Here is a 22,194-nt window from a genome sequence, read left to right on the forward strand (position 1 = left end):
GCATCCATCCATTCGCCACCCCTGCCCACACTGCAGTGACCTACCCCAGCTTGCCTGCCTTTCATGCACTGCCTGCCTTGGTCTTTCATCATTCTCTGTCCATCCTATGATTCCTACCATGCCCTTTGCAGTCTGTACCACAGTGAGAAAAAAAAGCTAGTTGACCCACTCACCAAAAGTATTAGCTGGATTTTTTTTTTTTTTGCCATGCTTTCTGTATAGCTCCCTAATTACTATACTGACAGTGAAAGAAAGATTCTGAGGCAAAAGTGGAAGCTTTCTCTGAGCTGCTTCAACTTTACACATTGGAGATACCTAATTCAGCTGATTCATGTTGGCTCGGAATGTAATTGCCCTGGAAATTTCCATTATGTGGTGCCTCTCAAGTTCACCTGCCTGGCATGACTCTGATTCTCCCTCTCTTCTGCTAACCCCCAGGTTGAGATGCTGTGACAGCTTCCTCGGGAACAGAGACTGTTAAAAATGTTGAAATAGTTCTGAAATTCTATCAGCTTGATGATATTACAGGAATGAATCAGACACCAAGGAATGTTGAAATTCAGCTGAAATGAGAATGTCTTTATCTAAATTCCATTAGAGCTGGCACCTTTCAGAGAGTTCCCCAACAGGAACAAAACGCAAACATAGTGTCTGCAAGCTGGCCAAGCTGTCTTTATCTGAAGAACCTTAATTTTCGAGCTGGTCTGTATCACTGACTTTAGACAACGGTCAGTCATTCCTTTCTTGTTTCTTGTGGAATTGACGTTTTGTTATTGTCAAGTTCAAGTATCCTTTACAGCCTACCATTAGGGCTCTCCTGCAGTCATTATCTTAAACCTCCCTAAGCATACCTGTGCATGGATAAGAAAGAGAGATTATGAGTTAACAAAACTGACTCTTTTCCAACAGGCAAAAAGGACTTGTCCTGAAAGCTAAGTGTGTGTGCTCCTGAGCAACGTTTCCAAGCCCAATTGAAGGTTTACATTCTGTGAGCTGGATGAAGGTGCTCATCTCCAGGTTAAACTTTAATAGAAACTGAAGGAAAGAGACAAGTCAACAAAACCCATGCTGTATCATTAGGCAATGAAAAATGAGGGAATTACCAGAATGGGAATGAGAGAAAAAGAGCAGATTCATCTAGAATTTCCTCCTTTGCATTAGCATGGTTCTGATTATAGCTCCTGCATTTGCCTCTTTAAACGAAGACTATCTTAATTACCCAAATGAGTTTTGTAACTATTACTTAGCAAGGCATTGCCTCACTCACCCAATTAAGCAAATAAATAGTCTGATTTTGCAAGACTGACAGGGTGAACTCAGCCCCATCACTGGATTGGCAGCAGAGTATGTTGGCAAGCACAGGCCAGAGGCCTTCTTTTTTCTTCAAAGCTCAAAGTCCATGAAGTATTCTCTAGCTTTTCACCATTCCCTCTCTGAGTGGAAAAAAAAAAAAAAAAAACCTTAGGAACTAAAATCCTTCAGCTTGATTTGAAGTCTCAGTCTTAAATGGCATACAGTAGGCAAGTCAGAACATTGTAAGGGCCCTGGTTTCTAATGTTAGCCTTAAATTGACAAATCTTAAGCTAACATACTAGGCCTCACAAAAGCCAGTCATTTATGTGACTTTGAATTATTAAAATGTTTCTCAGTGGATGCCAAGGCTGTGACATGGAAGAAACAAACTAGGAATACAGACCTCCTTCAGTATGCTTGTGGGAGACAAAAATATTCACAGATGCACCAACCCATACATCAAATTAGATATTTGGAAGGAACGTATGCACATCCTTCTATGTACTTTAAATCAACTCTAGGTGGCTTGTCACACCCAGAGTCACATAAATGCAGTGTAAGTAGATGCTACATTCTAATGTTTAGGGAGTAATGACTAGGAAAAAAATCTGTACAGGTTCAGTGCAGATACAATTTTCACTTTTCCTAAACATTTTCAACCTTAGAATATCTGAGTCCAAGAAAGGGGCTCCTATAGGTATGAAAGATAATTGTAATCAAAATGTAATTATCAAAATGCAGTTGTATGCTGGGAACTTGTATCAATCAAACTGACTGACTCCTCAGAATCAGCACTCAGATGCTAGAGAGCCCCAACCCAGAATTCTCCCTTAGGCTTGAAAATAAGGAAGCATGTGGTCAATGCAAGTAAGAAATCCTCTGGGGATAGAGTGTGGAGAGAAAGGGCCATGGAAAGCCTCAGGAACAGTTGTGCATGCCCTGAAGCTGGTTACCATAAGCCTACAGTTCTCAATCGGCTCCTTTCGTGAATGAGTTGCGTGTGGATGCCCTGCATCATCTCTAGCAAGTGTATCTGTTAGTTTTCTGTCATGTTCCAATCTATTGTCCGGCAGAAGGAAAGATGAGCACAACGACATCCTTTCCATGCCATCTTCTGTGCCCGTCACTCAACCCTTTGGCCCCGAGGAAACCCTGGGTTAGTATCTGTCCAGAAGGCATGAAGCCCAAAACAAAGAATGGAAGTTTTTCAATAGAGGCAAGAGCCAACGAGTTATTTAGGCCCCTGCTCCTTTTTTAAAGAAAAACTTGTAGACAGAAGATGGTTTGGTAAATTTAGAACTAGTCAAGTGACCATCGGTATGAGCTGAATTTTAAAGACAGGAGATTCATAATACTATGTCCTATTGAAGGTTTCCCTTTCCAAAAATTACCAATTTGTGAAAATAAAAGACTTTTGAAGTTTTAAATATTAGAAAACTTGCCTTTGTTCTCTATCCTTACAATAATATAAAATCTGTCAGTTTTGTCCCAAAACTCAGTTATCAAAATGCAGCTTCATAAATATTACTCAGAACACATCCTAACGCCATCACTTCATCAGAGAAGAGGCTGAGAGCAAAATGACAAAAGCTTCCCTCACTCAGCAAAGCTATGATGTGCCTAAGGCACATTATTTGCCAGACTGACCCAGTGAAATATTTTATGACTTGGAACCTATTGTCAACAGTATAATTTAAATATTTTAGAAAGCTTGATTATATAAGACTAGCTGATGAATGATTTGCTCAAACTATATCCCATTTGATTAAAAAGTAATGTTGAGCAATAACATAATAAGGGTAGATTAGACTTATTTAAAAACCATCCTCATTATATGACAAAGAATATCTGTTGCTACTATGGGGTATTTGCTGCCTGATGCCTTCTGTCTAGTAATGAAATATTAACCAAACATATGAAAAATCATAGACAAAATGAAGTTTGACAATTTTTTTGTTTAAAAAACAAATACTAAACATTTTAGGCCTTGTGGGATAGAAGGCTTCTGTTGCAACCACTCAGATCTATAGTTCTAGCCCAAAGCAGTTAGAGACAACAAATAGGAGACAAACACAGCTGTAAGCCATAAAACTTTATTAACTAATGCAAGTGGTAAGCCAGACTGGACCATGAGCTATGACTTCCAACCTCTATATAAAGCCAAAACACCTAGGACAGAAATCAGATCCAGTAATGTTTTCAAAAATTGTCTAATAATTTCAGGGTTTTTTTTAAAAATATTTTTATTTTATAATTAACTTAATTTCACATATCAGCCACAGATCCTCCCTCCTTCCATGGAACTGGACCAGGCCCTCTGGATAAGTGAGAGAGTTGATGAGCTTGAACTGTTTGGGAGACCCCCAGGCAGTGGATCCAGGACCTGTGTTTAGTGCACAGGCTGGCTTTTTGGAGCCTAGGGCCTATGCTGAGACACTTTGCTCAGCCTTGGTATAGGGAAGAAGGGACTGGACCTACCTCGGCTGAGTCTACCAGGCTGGGCTGAATCCCTGCGGGAGAATTTCAGTTTTTAAAGTTTATTTCAATTGCATTTTTCAGTTACATTCCTATTTTTACAAAAAGAGGGTGGAAAGTCTGACTTAAGCATGTACTCAAGTTAGTAACTGTACAGGACCTGTTCATTGAAGGAGCCTATGACAGGTTAATGTACTATTAGATGATACAAAAAACTCAACCAAGAACAAATGATGTTCTGCTAGGACATCCTACATATGTTTCAGGGTCTTACAGCAGGACTGAAATATCAGTACAAATAACACACATGATATGGTATCATTGAAGGATAATTGCCAGAAAGGTGAATCATGACTCTTGAGCAAATACAAATTGAGCATACATTAAAGATTTGGATATGTTATTTAATGAATAAATCACCAAGCTCTCAAGAAAGGTCCAAAGAACATTGCAAAAAGTAGCCAATTCAACAAAGAAATGTTAGGATGGGATTACTGGGTTAGATTTAAGGCTAGTTAATGGCCAACAAAGCCATAAACTGGGGTTATCTGTTCTCTATACAGAGATCATTACACATCCACTTAGCAAAAGTCTTCAGATAACCTCTGCTCTACTATGTTGTCAATGGCTCAGTCAGCAGAAGCCCCACCCTGTGAGAACACCCAGCATTCCACACAGCTGACTTCTCTCTAAAGTATCTATTCTGAAAATATTGGATCTTAGCCTATGTCTCGTCTGCCTCTGGAACATGCTTTAAAAGTGTTTCAGATAACTAAACATTGGCTTGGTGTCTTATTATTTTTTTTTTTACTATGAAATTAGATGATAGAACTAGAAAATAAATGACCTTGTCTGCACCACAGCCTGATGGAAACTCAAAGCAAGGTTAACAACCTTGCCCCCAAGGTCTTCTGCACCAAACCTGAGGTTGTGAAAAGTGTGCCTCTGTGTCCTAGGCTTTAGCGCTCTGAGTGCCTGTATCTAGAGCCAGCCTCGAACAGATTACTGTAGCTGTTGTCATCTTGTAGAAATACATTTGCTGGCATGAAAATGTATTCACACTACATACTTAAGTGAAAAAAATTTTCATTTATGTATGTAAATTTTCATGCATTACTTTATAGTGGCTAAGGATTAAGAGTCTCTCCCCATTCCTTACATGTGGGCTGCATACAATGACAGTCTTCCAAAGAGGATGGTATGGGAAGAGAGTGGAGAAACCTGGAAAACACAGTCTCAGCCAGATGACAGAGGTCGACATTATACTGAGGATCTGTGTTCACAGTCTGTCCTTGACAGGACTTACCAAAGTGGCACTTGATCTCTCAGGTTTCCCTCCCAAACCCAAGAATTCAGTCTGATCATGAGAAAACCATGAGGCAAATCTCAGTGAGAGGAAACTACAAGATGCCTGACATACCAAAGTGATCATGGTCATCCAAAACAGAGACAGGTATGAAAAACCATCACATCCAAGAGGAGGGTGTGGTATGGTGTTCCGAGACAGAGGAAGGGCACTAAGTTAAAAGCTAGGGAAACCCAGATGGAGCCCAGGCTTTAGTTGTTGGTATTATACTAAGACGATTGCTTAATCATGAAAAATGCACCACCACAGAACTGCAAGATGCTAATAATGGGGAAAATGAGCTATGGGGCATGTTGAAACTGGGCTACTTTTGTGCTTTTCCTAGGAATCTAGGAAAAGATCTAAAATAAAATGTTTATGAAATTTCTTTTAAGCTTTTCATTATATATATTTTAATCTATTTGCTTTGACTTCTTTAACATTTTGCACTCACTTATGTTTTGCCCTCTTAGATTATTTTATGCAAAGAAAGCTGCTGTGGATATCACTCTGTATAAATAAAGTTCTGATTGGCCAGTAGCTAGGCAGGAAGGATAGGGTAGGCGGGACAAGGAAGAGGAGAAGGCTGGGAACAGGAAGGCTGGCAGGAGACACCGCCAGCCACTGCCATGAGAAGCAACATGTAAAGATACTGGTAAGCCACAAGCCATGTGGCAAAGTATAGACTAACAGAAATGGGTTAATTTAAGATAGAAAAAGTAGATAACAAGAAGCCTGCCACGGCCATACATTTTGTAAACAATATAAGTCTCTGTGTGCTTTCTTGGTTGAGTCTGAGGGACTGTGGGACTGGCGGGTAAGAGAGATTTGTCCTGACTGGACCAGGCAGGAAATGGGTCTTAGCATCTATGGGCCTGGCGGGTGAGAGAGATTTGTCCTGACTGTGGGCCAGGCAGGAAAACTACAGAAAACATATTCTATAGATTTCTGCTTTCATGTTTTGAGAGCCACTTCTCAAATTTCCATTGCTTCTTCCTCAGAAGCCTACACGTATCGGCTTAACACATGACTCTCCTCAGTCTGCTCTTAACATTCCCCTTTAAGAGAATTCTCTTCATGAATGTGAAAAATTGTAACTTCGATTTAATGAGATTTAAAATTCTTTCCAGGTCTCACATGATTGATTTCTTATCATATGAACTATCTTCTGTAATAATATTTTACTTTATTAATACTACCCCAATGCCCAAGTTAACTCAATGCAGCTTGATTGGTAATGAGAAAAATCATAAAAATATTAAACACAGACCCTGATTTATAAACATGCCAGTAGGTTCTGGTGTGAAAGCTGAGCTTAGCAGGAAACTCTGCTATCAGAGTTGATAACATCAGTCCACACTTGCTAAGTGGTCATATTATCTCCACACTCAGTTACTTTAAGGATAAACACTGTGGTGTGTGCATGCATTAACTTTATTCTATGTCCAAAAGATGCTTATTAGTATTAGAAGATGCCAGCCAGAAATATACATTGCATAAGTGTCTGAGAAGCCCTTCTACTCTTTAAAGAGATCATCCCTAGAATATTCACTAACTAATATAAATGATGTTTAGAAAACAACTTTCATTTGTGAAGCAAAATGTGCCAAATGAAGGTTTATCAGGACTAAAATTATTCTACACACTCTAGAATCTACCACCCTGGAATCAGCTAGCCTTCTGCTCCACTTGATTCAGAGAGTTCCACACACCCCTGCTGCCCTGTAGGTTGGGGAGCATCATTTGTATCCTCAGCAAAGTAGAGCTTTAAAGCCAAGCCTTTTAGTTCTTCCTGCAATCCCAGAACAGAGGCAGGAAGATTCTGACATTTACTCCAGATTGGACTATACACCAAGTTGACAGCCATCCCTGGCTTTAGTAGCCAGACTGTCTCAACAAAACAAACAGTGAACTTTCAAGATGGGAAGAGCTAACAATGCATTGATCATTGCGGTGTGTCTGGCCCTACTCAGACCTTCCCACATGTAGAAACACATGTAGTTTCCTTGTAGACAAGAAGTGCAGAACAATGTGTCACAGATGGGGAACTGACACAGAAAGTTGATGTGGGTGGCTAACAGTCTCACTGCCAAGTAATGCTGGTGAGAGGTACCTTCACAGAACTTTGTTCTTGTGTGCTGACCAAAGTCAGAGGTTCCATAACAAAATCATTGTAAGCCTCAGTGCTTGAAATAAATGCCACAGCTCTACTTCTCCAGCACCTCACTCTTGTTGGGGAACATTTTTTTAAGGTGTTGTTACTTTGTTTATGTTGCATTTTTTTTAACTCTGTGAAGCTGTGATGCTATGCCTGCCTAACACACCTGATGGTCTAATAAGGAACTGAACAGACAATAGCAAGGCAGGAGAAAGGTTAGGCTAGGCTGGCAGGGAGACAGAATATATAGAAGGAGAAATCTGGGAGGAGAAAAAGTAGCCAGAGAAGGAGGAGGACACAAGGAGCCAGCCATCCAGCTACACAGCAAGACACAGAGTAAGAGTAAGATTTACAGAAGTAAGAGAACAGGAAAAGCCCAGAGGCAAAAAGTAGATGGAATAATTTAAAGAATAGCTGGCTAGTAACAAGCCAAACAAAGGCTAAGCATTCATAATTAAGAATAAGCCTCTGTGTGTGTGATGCAGCACAAATCTTAAAAGGTTTTATTAATTTAAAAAAAAAAAAAAAACTCAGGATCCTCCTGCCTCTGCCTCCTTCAGTAAATTCTACCAGTGTGCTCCACCCACAACTGGCTGAGGGTAGCTCAGGTCTGAGCAGAGGCCCGAAAGGCCACAAGCAAGCAGCTTTTTCTGAGAATTTGTACCAAAAATGTTGGGTGCCAGATGTAGCAAGAATCTTCAAAGTTCTTATAAAATCAATCCTGGGAGCCAGGTATTGGGGTGAATACTGGAAGATCAGAAAGACAGAACAAGCCACAGGTTCCTCACCTTGCCAACTCCTCAGCTGATCCTGTTTCCTCAGACTAGAAGCCTCTCAGTCCTCATCCAGAATGAATCTCAGAAGCCTAAAAGCTTAACCTGGCTAGTTCCTGATCCTCACGCCTTATATACCCTTTTGCTTTCTGCCATCACTACTGGGATTAAAGGTGTGAGTCACCATGCCCTGGCTGTTTCCAGTGTGGCCTTGAACTCACAGAGATCTGGATGGATTTGTGCCTTTGGAATGCTAGGATTAAAGGCATGTGTGCCACCATTTTCTGGCCTCTATATCTAGTGGCTGTTCAGTTCTCTGACCCCAGATAAGTTTATTAGGGTACACAATATTTTGGGGAACACAATACTATCACATTTCCCTTTTTTTGTCTAAAATTTTAAAAAGCTTATTACTAATACAAGAAGAACTATATCCAATAAGTATATATAATATATATAGTCAAGAATTACATTAACGATGTGTAGTCCATTAACATTTGACAGATTCAGACAAAAATTTTCATTACTTATCCTATTTAAAACAAGTAGTTCCTTTTTAAAGGTAGATTCAGTAATCTACCTTTTTTTCATATCCATAGTCTCTCTTTTTTCTTTTCTAAGTAGATTCAAAAGTCTACCTTTTATCTTATCATTTCTTTGGTGTGATTTATTTGGGAGCTGGGTGGCACGCCCCTAAAAGAGCAAAAACTAATAACAATACACTCTCTCTTCTCATGGAGAAATGTTTGACCCTTTTTTTCATTCCAAATGTTTACTTGATTAGTGACGCCTTCATTTTTCAGTGGAGATTTGAAACTCTTTTCAAATGTGAAGGGCCTCTTCCAGGATTTCTTTTTTTTTCTTTTTTTTTTTTTAATTATTTCACTCTATTTTCCAAAGAAATAGTTGAATGCTCTTGAATTAACATACTGAAAACTATTGTCCCAGGACTATGGATGGTGTAGTCAGTTCCAACATTTCAGTCCCTAAAATGGCACATGTCATGCCTGCCCCCACCCCTACATGAAGTCGTGTAGTACTGACATGAGTTGGAACAGAACAGTCCCTGAAAAAGAAAAGAAGGGGGATAAGGGTAGGAAGAGGAAAGGAGGTGAAGGGGGGGAGAAGAGGAAGGAAGAGGGGAGGGGGGAAGAACAGCAAAGTTGGGACAGTGGATGTCATCCATTAACATAAGCAAAGTGCCACAATGTCATCCCGAAAGTCCTCCCTAACCAGGTTTCAGTTTGTGCATGGCCATCACTTTATTCAAGATCACACTAAATGAACCTCTCTTTTGTGACGACTTACTCTTCTTTTTGTCCTCTACTAACTTTCCCCCTCCAAACTATTGTATTTTCTATAAGGATCCCATTAATAATCTGTTTTAACTATGCCATTTTCATTTCTGGTCTGCCCTCCTCCTGCCAGCGCCCAGGTAGTCTTCTGTCCAACCACCAGGAAAATAATCCCATCATTGTACAATTATTGTCAAGTGAAGAGTGTCATTCCAAACATCTGGGGGTCAGAGATCATTTGTGATCCTTGATGGATTCTAGGACCATCATAGACATCTAAAAAGAAAACTGAACTATGTTTTTCTAGGACAGAAGTTCCATACTTGCCAGATAGACTCTGGTATCAATGGAATGTGGGTGGAGAGGAGATAAAAGAAAACCAAGCCTTAACTTACTTCTCTCAGGTGCTTGAGAAGGTCTGAAATCTCACTGGAGACAGGAAGAGGAGAAGGGAGGGGAGAGAAAGAGAGGTGAGGGGAGCCAGGAGGATAACACTTAAGAACAAATCTTACAGAAGCATCTGTAAGAGCAAACCCTAATCCTCATACTCAGCATCCAGGCCCAGGTACCAAGCTCCACAAGTAAAAGCATGCATCTGTAAGAAACACTCGGTACCAATAATAGACTTCCATAACCTTCACACTAAACTCACAACCTTGAACCCCTACAGGTTTCTAGGTCTCTCTCTTCAGGCATGCCAGGAAGTTTTGTTGTGAAATTACTCTAATGTGTCATTAAGCATCTCAAACATTCCAGGAGGTGGGCAACCTTGTGCAGGTCACATCCTAAAAACAATGATCGTGGTGGGCAGCCTATCAAGTAATGAGTGGACCAAAATAGGAGAAGTGTTAGCCTAGCAGAAAGTAGGGAGTTGATGCTGAAATGGGAAACAGGCATAAATGTGAGGTATGTTCCTTCTGGGTTTAAGGCAATCTTTCTTTCACACATTAAAGAATGTGTTATCCTAAAAAGTAAAATAAGAACCAGCTTGGGTAAGTACAAAAATACCATAATCCTATTGAGTAACAAACAGTGTTGAAAATCCTGTTTGTATCTTAGGAACTGCTGCTTGGAGAGGCACTCTCAAATATGTTTTCCACATAAAATTTACATCTTTAAATATATATGGTTAAAAATGATACAGCATGTCCAGTCTATATTACTTGTTTTTATTTATCCAAATTGAGAAAAGTTCTCATTGTGTTGTCATGGTGGGCCTCAAACTCCTGAACCAAAGTGATCCTTCTCTCGCATCATCCCTAGTAAACGGTACTAAATTTTGCCACCACCCAGGCTGTTTTTAATAGAAACTTGAGATATTATTAAAAGTCTGTACATGAACTAAAAAAGAAAAACAAGTAACTCTTATTTGTTACATATCAGAGTCTTAAGTGCAAAGAGGTGAACTCATCCTTGTCTGCTAAAGACCATCTACAGATGAGGAGCTAACAACAGTCCTGGGGCCTAGGCCAGGCATGGAAAGCAAATAAGAGTAAGTGGTAGGAAGGAAGAAATGGTATCAGTTCGAAATCTATACACATAAACATTTTAATTCTAGAAAGTCGTAGAAGAGCGCAATCTCTTTATCTCTGTCCTTTTAAATTAAATACTAACATTTTACATCATATTTATTTCCAAAAATGCTTAGTGCAAGTAATAAGATTATTCTATCTTGTTTCTAGGTAAACACCTTTGTTGGAAAAGAAATCTTATCCACAGTGGTTCCGGGTCTCCTCCCTAGCAAAATTTGCAGATGGCACAGTGTTCAGGTTATCAGTCTTGTTCATCCTCTCTTACACTGTGTCAGCTCTGGAATAATAAGCCCAGTACAGCTGCCACACAAGAGTTGCTCTGTTTTTTAAGTTTAATTGTTGTATTGGTGGTTTACACATATTGAGGGGGAGAAGTCAAGGAATTTTCATCTACACTTGGTTGAACCTACAGAGCTGGCTGTTGCAGCTAAAGAGGTCAGCCTACAAGATTACAGGATGACTGTGTGTCTATCTTTCTAGGACCCAGTTCCAGAAGTACATCCAATGGTTCAAAGACTGAGAACAGCATTGCATGATAAAGAAGGCTTCACCGAGTACCCAACTTATGGTAAAGAGGTAGCTATGTTGTAACATACCCTCTCCTCTAGGGTTTGAGGGTTACAGGGCTAAGATAATGAGGAAGAGAAAGAGAGGTTAATTAGAGGAGAAGGCACATTTCTATCTTTTCTGGTGAACAAAGATCTTCAAGAAGTCAAAATATCACTTCTTCACATTGTTTTCATGGTCTGGTGTTTCTGATCATGGTAGTTGCTAATTGGCTTTTTAATTTGAAAGGGATTTAGGGAAGAGAACAGCCAAGTTTAGGTCATGTTAACTTTCTAATATAATGTGGGACAAAATATTTCTCAGTTGCTCAACAAGTACCATACAAAACTGAGTAGAATTTGACACAAAGGTTTAGGCATCAAAAGGGACAGACTCAACATGAAGGCAGAAATGCCAGGCCTTTTCATCCTGCTCTAGGCACCTACCAGGCATTGTCAGGCCCAAGTGAGTCTATGTTTACAGCAGGAGCGTCGTTCAAATCCACATGAAGCACCCAGGCAATTGCTATCATATAACAAATGGTAGTAGTGTGAGTGCAACAAAGGTAGTGGGGACATAATTTGTGACTTTCAAATCACTAAAGAGATAGTAGAGCCAGAGTTGATGAAGATTTACCTTGGTAACCTTTCCACTGCCTTATGGGAACACTGCTAATGGTCAGCTGACTAGGACATATGCCATTGTTTGACAGTTTATATTGATTAGAGTTATGACTCTGTGATGTTAGTCATCAGCTTGCAGAATATTGACAATTTACAAGTAATTTTGACCTGGTGGAGTTATAAACACTATCTTCCTATAGAAAAAAATAAACAGGGCTAGAGAAATGACTCAGAAGAACGTGCAATTGCTGCTCTTACAGAGGGCCCAGGTTCCATTCCCATATCAGGAGGTTCACAACCACCTATATCTCCAGTTCCAGGGAATCTGACACCCTCTTCTTACCTCCACAGGCTCCACACACAGGATGTACACACACATCTATGCAGGCACTCATACACACACACACACACACACACACACACACACACACACACATACACACATACACACACACATAAAATAGCATAAACCTTTTGTAATCCCCATGAGGAAGACTTTAGTTTCCTGTTTTGTACCTAAATTATTATTCTGTATTCAGCCTTCTTTTTGGAATACTCTTTTAACAATGTGTCTTCTTGCTGGCTCCCTCAATAATGAATCAAATAAATCTCTGCCTCATTATATATTTGTGTGATTTACATGTATTTTTAATGATTTGGGTCTTATGTGTTGGTATCTTTAAGTTTCAAATAATAATTAAACATTAAGTAATAAGAATATGTTTGTTGAGGTTCTTTCCCCAAGATAGAATCTCAGCCCATAAGTCCAGTCTGGCCAGCAATTCTGCATATAGCCCAGGCTAGTCTCAATTACAAGATCCTCCTGCCTCAGCCTCCTAAGAGCTGAGATTCAGGAATGCCTGGCTTTATATTGCTTTTGACTGTGAAGCAATATGAAGACATATACATGAGGTACATAATGCTATTTCCAAATATGTATACATGGCATAAAACCTGAGTTGGACTATTTAGAATATTACCTCAAATATTTAATACTTTTTTATAATGAGAGTGCTAAAAATCCTTTCTTCCAGTTATTTTTCAATTTCATATTGTACTCTCTAACTGTGTTCTGTAATTACTATGGGACATGAAATGGAAATTTCAAGTACAGCATATTTGTTTCCAGTCAAGAATTTGAATTTCTGCTTTAAAACTAAAGAGCTAACACTTTATGTAAATGTCACATAGAACATGACATTTCCTTTCATTTGAAATGAATTGCAATTGAAATTGTTGTAATTGTAAACCTGGGTGTCCTTTGTGAATATCATTCTAACATGACTCTCATAATCTGAAAATTACATGAATCCATAGAAAAGTGCCCACTTGATTTCTCAGGTGTCAAGGGGCAAAATTACAACAATTTAGTTTAATGATCTTAATTGGCTTTATATTCAGTTCTAGAATAGGCAATATTTCATTCTGTAAAACAGAATAATGTTCAGATTGGCAGAACAGAGACTGGTTTTTATAGATTGAATAAGCCCAAAGGAATACAAAAATAAAAAAAATAAAAAGTTGATTGGTCATTTCAAAACTAACTTTCTTTGCAAGGTAGGATTAGGCAGCCAGAATAACAGAAAAATAGCTGATTGCCTAGCATCAGGTTACTCTAGGGTAAAAACCTTATGCCTTAATTGGCCTACTGGCCTGTTTGAGAAGCCCAACTATTTCTCAACTCTCCTAATTTCTGGGAAGGTCACAGAATTTATCTCCAGTTGGTGACTTGCAACTTTTCCATGACTGACTCTATTCTGTCTTCTAGTCTGGTATCTTAGAGTTCAATGCAAGATCCCAGTCTAAAACAACTGAAGCATTTCATTTGAAATGGGTACAAAATCATCCACATTTCCAGAAATTTTATAAAATGTTAGTGGAATTTATAGGTCAGAATTTATTGCGGGGCATGGTGACACATGCCTATACTCCCAGCATGAGTATGCTAGAGGAAGGATGGTCAGAAACTCAAAGTTATACTATTTAGTAAGTTCTAAGCTACATGAGACCTTGTCTCAAAAACAAAAATAAGAAAATGAGTCAGAATTTGTAAGTTCTGAGGTAACATCCATTTAAAATTATCTAAAAGTCTTTGAAAAGTAGCTTTGTCCATGAGACTTTTTATTAAACTAAAGATTCGAAGGTACAGGAAACAAGTCTACATTGACCCAGTATTCCAACAAAGCTTCAAGAACATGCATACACATGCTTTATTCTTAATCATACAAGTGGCAACATCCAAGAGAATTGCCCTGCGATCCCTAAAGCAAATTCAAAGACTTTGGCAATAAATTCCTAAACCATAACTGGACAAGTTGGCTGCAGTCCTATATACTTCAGACTATTCAACAATGTAAGTCCTGCCATGTTGAGTTATTTTGTTTGGGGATACATGGATAGTAGGACTTGTGCATGCCAGGCAAGTGCTACATTCTGTGGGTGCTATAGTCAATAGGCTATATTCCTATGCCTTTATTTTTTTGTTTTTTTAATTTTGAGACAGGGCCTCACTGAGTTGTCTTGGCTGGCCTTGAACTCCATGCTGTTTAGAGAATGATACAAGACAGTTGTACTTTTGGTTTCAAATAAGTTAATAAAATGTGTAGCAAGCAAAAGTAAATGAACAAATTAAAAGTAGCACATGGTATTAAATTGGGAGCTATGGCATCCAGTAGAGCCTAGTTGAGGCAGTCAGCTAGTCAGCTAGTGTTCAGTTTTGAGTGCAGCAAATTGTTTTCCAAGGAGGTTGCCATGTGAACAAACACATAAGCAACAGATTGATGCAAAACATCATCAAATTGGGAGCTCTTATCTCCCTTCTCTGTTAGAGAGAGACAGTCAAGGAGCCACCTGCCCTAAGTCAAGCAGTGTCTTCTTGGAAGACACTTAAGATAAACATAATTGGGTTTGAGATGAGGGGACCCACCTTGGTCTTACAGTCCGGTCTCAGAAAGTACAAATAGTGGTGACCATTTGTCGACTTCCTTTATATTACAAACTCACTGTGTGATCCAGGCAGGCCTTGAACTTGTGATCCTCCTGACTCAGTCTCCCAACCAGGCTTGATTAGATGCTGAATTCTTAAGAAGATTCTATATATTATAATTTTAAGAATAGTTTGTAAATTAGAAAAGACATCAAAATTAACTCAAAAGCTTGAAAGATTAGAAGATCATTTGTCTGATTATCAAGTACTAGTGAAATTCATAAAATATTGAGATTCTGCTATTACTAAATTTCAATGGACATTGAATATATATAGCTATAATGCATGACATTTTAATGGATATTATATATATATATATATATATATATATATATATATATATATATAGTCATAATACATGACATTATTAGGGATGATGTTTTTAAAGGCAACATGAAGAATTTTGAAAACTGGGCCATTTGCTTTTTATTTTAGTCCTGGAAAAACAGATCTTTCTCCTGATAATTGATGATAGCCACCAAGAAAAACTAACAGCTAAAGGATTACTCTCTTATGAACTTAAATTATCAGCTGATGGAATGCCAAGTCCTCAAACTGAAAGCCGATGGAAACAACTGAACCAAACTATCTATCACTAAGCAATTACTCAACAACAAACAGACTATAGCGTTTCTAGAACAAAGTCATTTGCAAATCCCCAGAGTGATGCAGTTTGAAAGCAGAGGAAATACACAGAACCATTTGGATGCTAAGCTAGGGGTTTTGTTATCTGCATTAATGTCTTGTTTTTATCTTGGCACAAAGATACTTTTACTGAAGTAAATAAGTTGTTATGTTGGTTGAGTTGGAAATTGACACTCCTCAAGAATATAATTTTTTCTACTATAATATGTATTATAATAGAAATAAAGAAAGATTTTTTTTCTTTTGGTTTTGAGACAAAGTCTTGATAAAGGTGACTCAGACTCCAGATTCTCTTACATCTGTGTTCAGAGAGCTGAGATAACAGGTACCTAGCACTTCTGGCTCAAACGTTAATATTTTAAATTAAAGTTGGGACACCTCACTAACAGGCTAGCACTGGGAATTTCACGTGGGAAGTACACATACTTGTATGTATAAATACGTGAATTTCAACATCTGATGAGTAATAAAATCAGTTCCTGTATAACCAACAAAATTTAATAGCATATTCTTCCCAAATTTAAATCTCAATTACTTTTTAGAGACCATCAGTTTCATCCTCTGGAATGAACTTCATGTCCCATCAATGTCACATTGTTCTTCCTTCCTCTAAAACACAGTGACATCATTACTCCACCATTCCTCAATGTATACCTGACGTTTTCAGATGCGTGCTTGCTCTGCTTTTGATGCTCTCTTGGTCACTGTCTATTGCTGTGACAAGACACCATGACCAAGGAAACTCAGGAAAGAAAGCATTTAACTGGGAACTTGCTTATAGTCTCAGAGGGTCTGGTCTATGATCATCACGGTACTCCATTCAGATTTCAGTGGCTGTAGCTATCACTCCTTTCTATCAAATTAGACTTCTGACTATCAAACAAGAAAATATATAGCAATGCTTCAAAAAGTTAAAAATGGAAAACTAACGAGGCTATAGTTCTCAACATTTTTTTCTACTAAATTTCAACCATGAGACTGAGACACAGTACTCTTTGATGAATGAATGATGCATATTTTAGAAGCACTCCCAATGCTGTCTATATTCTAGGCATTGCTCTTAGCAATTTAAAAATAACTTCATTTAATTCACATCTCCCCACGAAGTAAATATCATTACAGTTCCTCTTTCGCAGATGGAGAAACCAAGGCCACATAATTTGTCCACAGCCACAGAGGCAGTAGAGTTGCAGAACTAAAATGAAGCCTATCAATACAGCACAGCTCTGTCCCTACCTTAAGATGTCATCCCTCAAGGAAGCAAAGGAAACCTTGATGAAACTTCTGCTTTTAGCTTATGCTGCTGCTGCTGCTTCTTCTTCTTCTTCTTCTTCTTCTTTTTTAGCAACTAGAAGCAAAGCCACCTGAGGGATGGCATCAGGTATCTGAAGACCTCTACTGTGTCTCATGAAATGATAAAGTATTTAAAATCTTTTAAACATTTATAAAATCTCACGCTTTTAACCCTAGCGTCACACCCCCCCCCCCCCCCCCCGTAATAATGCTAACAACAAACAAGCAGTTAGAAGGTGCAAGGTACAAAGTACAGGGGTAAAGACAGAAGGTTCTGGAGCTAGATTTCACCACGTTTCAATACTGAAGTTCTTGAAAGGATCTTATAATTGGGAGTCACAGCATTAAGGTCAAAAAATGATTTTTGTGACTCCTTCATCCCAACTGCGGCACCATTTCCTAGCGACCCAGGTCCCCAAAGCTTCATTTATCTGTTCCACATGAGAGAAGAGAAAATGAGCAGAAAGCAAAATGATGCCTCTCCGATGATGCGATCTTGCTTGCCTATTGTTTTCTTTCTTCCTAATCAGAGAGTGGCAACTTTCCCCCACAAAGAATGAAAAGCTGCGTCTTCCCGCACAGCTGCCCTAAGGGAAACTGCTGGCTGGGTATTTACTGCAGTTTACTAACAATGGACCTACTCCCCAGCTGGTTGCTTCCAGCAGCAATTTCATGTTACATATATTTCAGCAAGGTAATCTTCAGAAGCGATGCCTTAGGTCTGCCTTGAACACTGTCGTAGCAAGGAGCAATTTTAGTTACATAACCGTACACACATGCTCACTGCCTGTGCTCATCAGAGGAGACCAAGGACCCCGATGTAAAAGAGGTCTCATAGCAGTTTGGAACAGCCAGGGGACTACAGTGTACTTCCTGGGCTGACAAGGGCGTATGGAACTCTGCAGAAACTCTGCAGGTGAACTGCTCCATCATCCCAGGGACTCATTAATGAGATGACCTTTACCCGTGCCTTGAAGGGCAGTAGAATCATAAAGGGTTGGAGCCAGACGGCAGGAGGTAGTACTATTTCAAGGGAGAGGAACAGCACTAGAAAGGGTACCGATGAATGACAGGCCATGATTTGTTTGTGGGACATAGTGGCTGAAGCCCCTCCCCCGCCCCCATGGGAGGAGCCTAGTGAGAAACAGGCCAGCGGAAAAACAACACAGCTTCTGCGGAATCTGGCCCGGCATTTTAAGGAGTTCAGAATTTTGTTTTCACTTATTTTGTTTTGTGTTTGCTTTAATTAAAAGCAAGGCAAAGTACAGTGTTCAAGTGGTTTTCAAAGCTCTCTGTGTGCAGCTGAGAGAGGCAATTTATGACTGGAATCTCAGCAACTGGGAGACTGAGGCAAGATTAAGAATTCAAGGCCAGTCCACCCTATATATTGGAATTGAGTCTCAAGCAAAGAAACAAGTAAGTAGAACAATGATAAAAGCCACTGTTGTAGTGTAGAGGGCGGAGAAAGGAAGAAATCAGAGATAGGAAGAACTGCTGATCAAGTACTAGAGTCCTCATCCCAGATAAAGGAGAAGCTGGGGAGACCAAGGCGGAGCATTTGGAGCACTTTATGACTCATCATGAGAGATGGGGCCCCCCTCAGATGCTGAGATGAGAGGAAAGGATAACTCACATGTTTGGAGTCTGCATAAATGATGCAACCACCTGGGCAAAGAGTAGAAGTAGAATAATGGAGAACAAACACTGAATAAAGCAGCCAGTGTACTCCTGGTCTGCCGAGAAGACCAGGGAGAGAAGGAAGGACACTGAGGTCTCTGAGGAAGGTGGCTGAAAGCACAGCCCCAGAGAGGCAGCACTGGGCAGCAGAATCCAAGTTCAAACAGTACCCGGAATAAGAAGAAATAACAAGCATGAATCTATGAAGCCATGAGGCTTCAGAAACCACAGGGTATCAACCACCATGAGGAAGAGCTCAGAGAAGTCAACATGGAGAGGTGAGAGAGCATGAGAGCAGACATGCTTACAGGTACAGCTAAATGGAACCGCTGCAGAAGGAAGATGCACAGCTTCTTCAGCTTCGTGGGGCCCAACTGCCCTGCCCCAGTGGGTCCTCATCCCATTGCTCCAGGTCTCCCTGGACTACAAACAGCTCTCTACTCCTATCTTGTCCCTTGTATTGGAACAGCAACTTATTTGTTCTATTTTCAGTGTTTTGAATGTTTTTGTAGATTTATTTGCTTGTTATTGAAACTTGAAATTTATCATGAATAAAGACACCTAATCTAATATTTTTACCTTCAACCCATGGCTTTGGATTTACTCTCCAAGTGCCCCAGAGATTTGACATTCTATATATTATGTCACATAAGTGCCAGGGATGTCTTAAAAATTAATTTCTGAAACAGCTCATACACTTGTCTTAGAAATTTCATGATCACATAAATGTATGTTTAATGCCAAAGAAATTTCCACATGCAAAAAGTACCATTCAAACTATAAAGTGCTTACTCCTTCTGTCTTCCCATAAATTCTATTACTTTTCTTCCGGTATTAGGTCACAAATATCTGTAGTCTCTAAGACTTTATTTGACTTTTGGTTAACGGAAGACTTGGTATAGGGTAGTATAGAGCAGATGTCATGGCTTCTTCAGCAAGTAACACAGAAAATGAGAACAGGGTACAGCAACCACAGACTAAAACAAGCTCAGTCCCACACCTATCATGATATGTGGTCTGCTTTTTAAAAGTCAGTCAATGTAAATAAAAATTAAATGCAAATTAGTGTTAGACTTACAAGATAACCGAAAGCTTATATGCTAGCTAGATTTGATGAAAAGAAAGAATATTGTTCATTGCATTCACCTTTGATAATTCATTATGGATATATAGATGTAACAGTCCTATTAAATAAGAAATACAGAGCCAAATGCAGAGTTAAAAGCCCAAGAGGTCAGAGCAGTAGCTAAGAGCTGATACTAAAAATCCTTTCTTACCCTTTACTGCCGCTGTTGTCCTTCCCCTCAGAAAAGGGCCTACTTCCTGTGTGTCTGTCCTTTTATTGACTTTCTGTTCTGCCTTCTTATTGGTTGTAAACCGAAACCACATGACCTCCTCATCACTGCCTATCTATACAGACCTCTAGGTCTCTATGGTTGGTATTGAGATTAAAGGAGTGTGGCTGTATCCTTGAACACACACACAGATCTGCCTGTCATGCCATTGGGATTAAAGGTGTGTGCCACCACCACCCAGCTTCTGCTATGGCTCCTATTAGCTCTGACCCCCAGGCAACTTTATTTATTAACATACAAATAAAATCACATTTCAGTACAAATGAAATATCACCATAATGGATATGTTTTAGAAAAATCCACATCATTTAGATATACACATAATATACATGAAGTATTTCAAAATAAAGCAAAATAAAAAATAGGTAAGGGCGAAGATGGTCAAAAGGTGATCACTGCTGAAACTAGGTATGTGAATTCTTAATACTATTGTTACTTATCTGTATGGTTTTTAAGAAAAATTCACTAATGATGGCTGCTAAGATAGCTCAACAAGTGAAAATGCACATTGCACAAGCCTGACATCCTGAGTTCAATACCTGGGACCTACACAAAAGGAAAGAATCAGCTTCTGAAAGCTGTTCCCTGACCTCCACAAAAACACTGCCCTTGTACACATATGCCCACATTCACACCACACACACACACACACACACACACACACACACACACACACACTATTTTTTTAATCAGTAAGAAACTTGAGCGCTTTCACTTTCTGAGCCTTGATTATATTTAAGGAGTGTGGGGGTCAAATGTTTTCCTCTGTATGTGTGTATATTCTTCTGTATGTATATGTGTTTATATTTATCTGTGTGTGGTGTGTTTGTGTTATACAATGTGTGTATGTGTTATATGAAAATACTGTTGGAAACAAAGTGCCAACTATCATTCATGGCCATGGAACAGGGTACACATGATGCATCATATTTCCTTTCCTCTTGCACAAGTACTCTACCCAACCTTCCTGAAATGATCCTAGTGCTTAAATTACACCAGATGAATCAGTAGCTTCCTCTGAACTGAAACAAAACATTGAGAATTACTGAGGCTATCAGTCTGCTCACTACCCACTTTTCCTGCCAAATTCTTCCATATTCCCTGTTACATTGAACATGGCCTTATTGTTACAACTACTTTTAAGCTCATACATTATTTATTATTTACTCTAAACTACCAAATTCTGAAAAGTTCAGTTCTACAATTTCAGCCCAAATAAACATTTTGCCTTCCATTTCATATTTCAGGAACCAAGTTGATGCTTCAGTCAAGTACAATTCCATAAGTATTGACCTTTGACAGTTTATTGAGCATCTATTCTACTTAAGACATTTGCTGAACAATATAGGAAAATAAAAAGAAAGTAAATGTCTTCTCTCCCTCTACAGACATACAAAAAATATTTTGTAGGAGTCTCTCTCTCTCTCTCTCTATATATATATATATAGATAGATAGATAGATAGATATAGATATTGATATAGATATAGATATAGATAGATAGATAGATAGATAGATAGATAGATAGATAGATATATGTGTGTGTTTTATATAGTGAGAATATATAATACATAATTTTTGAGAGTAAAAATAGGACAGGAACAACTATAAATACAATGCAATTTAAGTGCACATAAAATAGGCTAATATACATTGAGACAATAAAGCAACTAATGCTCCTGATGAAATTGTCGTAGAGTTTTTATGACATTGGTCATATGTGAGTTGGGCCTTCATAGGTAGGAAGCATATAATAACCAAAAGGGCACTGAAGGCTGTTTCCCCCTGATAAAAGAGAAGGATGAGAATGAGTTGAGTCTAAGCATACATAGTTCACTGGTCTTGAAAGAGGATAAACTTAGAGTGGGATGTATTGGGATGACACATAGGTGCCTGAGAAGCCATGTTGACACCTCAGCATGTAGATGATAACATTTAATCAAGGGCTTCTAGGCAGGGGGTTGCTTGAATTCTGGCAGTAGCAAAATTGGACTGAAGGGAAATGTGAAATTTCAGGAAGACCAATTAAGCAATTATCTCAAAGACCTGATGACTAATACCGCGCCAGAAAAGATGAGAGAAGAGAAAGCCTTTTCCCATTTTTCTAGAAGACAGATCATGGGTGGCCCTAAGACTGTGTTATCACCACTTCTTGGCATGGTAGTTATACAAGGCAGAGGGTAAGATTAATGTGAGAATG

Source organism: Onychomys torridus, chromosome 7 (assembly GCF_903995425.1).
Source record: "Onychomys torridus chromosome 7, mOncTor1.1, whole genome shotgun sequence".
In the NCBI taxonomy this organism is placed as follows: Eukaryota; Metazoa; Chordata; class Mammalia; order Rodentia; family Cricetidae; genus Onychomys; species Onychomys torridus.